The 2,888-nt window shown below is 35.5% G+C and overlaps 1 pseudogene; it reads left to right on the top strand.

The window, feature by feature from the left end:
• Nucleotides 1-421: 421 nt before the first annotated feature.
• Nucleotides 422-1,060, top strand: LOC100943531 (annotated as a pseudogene).
• The last annotated feature ends 1,828 nt before the right edge of the window (nucleotides 1,061-2,888 follow it).

Genomic DNA, 2,888 nt, shown 5'->3' with positions numbered 1-2,888 from the left:
TGCAGCAACTTGGATGGAACTGGAAACCATTATCCAGTGGTTTGTTGTCCAATGGACAAACAAATACCACATATTCTCACTTACAAGTGGGAGTTAATTGAAGGGTGTATGTAGTATATGATTATAAAGTAGTGTGATGGACATTGGAAACTAATAAGATTGAGAATGGGTGAGGGGTGAAGAATAAAAATTGCCTATTAAGTAAAATGTGTACTATGCCTGTGGTGGATACACTAAAACCCCTACCTTTAGCATTTTACAATTTATCCATGTAACAAAAACACTTGTACCCCTGAATCTTTTGATATAAAAAAAAGACAAAACCAACATTTAAAACTAAAACAAGAGACAGCACCGGGGCAAGTGAGAGCCAGATGGGCCCTGGGTGACTCGATGCCTCACTGAGGAAAAATAACTGAACATGGGCAAAGGAGATCCTAAGAAGCCGAGAGGCAGAATGTCATCATATGCATTCTTTGTGCAAACTAGTCGGGAGGAGCACAAGAAGTGGCACTCAGATGCTTCAGTCAACTTCTCAGAGTTTTCTAAGAAGCATTCAAAGAGGAGGAAGACCACGTCTGCTAAAGAGAAAGAAAAATGTGAAGGTGTGGCAAAGGAGGACAAGGCCCATTATGAAAGAGAAATGAAAACCTGTATTTCTCCTAAAGGGGAAACAAAAAAGAAGTTCAAGGATCCCAATGCACCCAAGAGGACTCCTTCAGCCTTTTCCTTGTTCTGTTCTGAGTATCCCCCAAATCAAAGGAGAACATCCTGGCCTATCCGCTGGTGATGTTTCAAAGAAGCTGGGAGAGATGTGGAATAACACTGCTGCAGATGATGAGCAGCCTTATGAAAAGAAGGCTGCAAAGCTGGAGGAAAAATGCAAAAAGGATATTGCTGCATACCAAGCGAAAGGAAAGCCTGATGCAGCAAAAAAGGGAGTTGTCAAGGCTGAAAAAAGCAAGAAAAAGAAGGAAGAAAAGGAAGATGAAGAGGATGAAAAGAGGAAGAAGATGAAGATGATGACGAGGAAGAAGAAGAAGATGATGATGGTGAATAAGTTGGTTCTAGCACAGTTTTTTTTCTTGTCTATAAAGCACTTAAGGGGAGGGGAGGGGGGTGTTGGGTGGAGAGAGGGTGATTGGTGGGACCATGCCTATGGTTCATCTTACAAGGGTACATGTGAATCTTTCTAAATGTAGAATATAAATGTCTGAACACATTTATATTTATATAACAAGAAAATGACATGAAGGCTATGTTAACCAGTTTGATGAAAATATTTCAGATTGTATATAGAACCAGGACACTGTACCCCATGCATTAATGTACACAGCTATGATTTAATAAAAAATAAAATAAAATAAATAAAAGCATTTAATCCTCCCTGTACACAACTCACTCCTTTTAACGAAAAAAAAATTGAAATATAAGGCTGTGTAAGATTTGTTTTTAAACTGTACAGTCTTTTTTTGTATAGTTAACACACTACCAAATGTGTCTTTAGATAGCCCTGTCCTGGTGGTACTTTCAATAGCCATTAACCTTGCCCAGTACAATATGGGGGTTGTAAATTGGCATAGAAATTTAAAGCAGGTTCTTGTTGGTACACAGCACAAGTTAGTTATATAATGGGATGGTAGTTTTTTCACCTACAGTTGTCTCTGATGCAACTTATACAAAATAATTGTTGTTCTGTTAACTCAATACCACTCTGTAATTGCAAAAAAAAAAGTTACAGCTGTTTTGTTGACATTCTGAATGCTTCTAAGTAAATACAATTTTTTATTAAAAAAATAAAACAAAATAAAACAGAATTTTTTCCTAAACCATGAAAACCCTAAATCTCTACTTGAAAATGCCCATCATGTACCTGGGATAATTGATCTAAAATCACTTTCAATAAATGTCATTGTAAAATACTAGATTTTAAATGCTTTTTTAAGTTTTTTTTTGAAATTCACAGAGCCTTCAAGTAGAAGGACCAAATTAAGAGTAAAAAAAATTAGGTGGCTGTCATAGTTCTCAAGAGTGATATATAGTACAACACAATATTAAAGTAATAATTTAAAGAAATTCAAGGTGCACAGCATGTGTTAACCTCAGCTGAAATGGATTAATCATATCTTTGTCTCAAGATATTTATCCTCCATGAAAGCTATGAAATGTATTAACTATAGATAAATGATGTTCTGTAACCATAAGCTTTAAAATTATTTCAGGGGAAGAATCTACCACCTTATTGGCATTATTTAGCAAAAATAATAAAATTTATAATTTTCACTTGGTTATTATGGAGCCAGTAATGGACCAAGGAGAGAGTTTCAATAGTTGAGAGTGGCCACATACCTAGAATGTACCTATTTGACAACTCATTATGACAGAACAACACAACTAGCTGACTATGAACTTTCTGATAATACGGCATGTTTTATACAATCCACTGGTAGTTTGAGACCTGGACACACAGCACATTCTGTGTGATCCAACAGTGGGAGGATCAGGAAGCCTGTGCCTGACATGTCTGACCACTTTCAATTAATATTCTTCTCCTACTGCCTCTATACTTTATCCTTTGCCTATAAAGAAATTGTTGCATGAGCATAAACTTTTTGATTCTATGAGCCTTTTGAGCAATTATGTAGGGTGTTAAATGCATAACCAATGCAATTAATGCACAAGGAAAAAAGAGCAAAATTTATATACAGCCAAGTAGCCCTTAAAGTATCAATGTTTTTGAAAAAGAAGTTACACATGTAAAAAATCAGAAAATACTATATTCACAAAGTGCTTTCAGAGGAATCTACTAAATGATGGATTTCTTTTTTTGTTTGTTTGTTTGTTTTTTATTATTAAATGATAGCTGTGTACATTAGTGCAATCATGGG

The sequence above is a fragment of the Otolemur garnettii genome, unplaced genomic scaffold (genome assembly GCF_000181295.1).
Source record: "Otolemur garnettii isolate 467f Iridium unplaced genomic scaffold, OtoGar3 scaffold00420, whole genome shotgun sequence".
NCBI classification, from domain to species: Eukaryota; Metazoa; Chordata; class Mammalia; order Primates; family Galagidae; genus Otolemur; species Otolemur garnettii.
The sequence above is the reverse complement of the archived record's forward strand: the minus strand, read 5'-3'. Positions and strand labels throughout refer to the sequence as shown.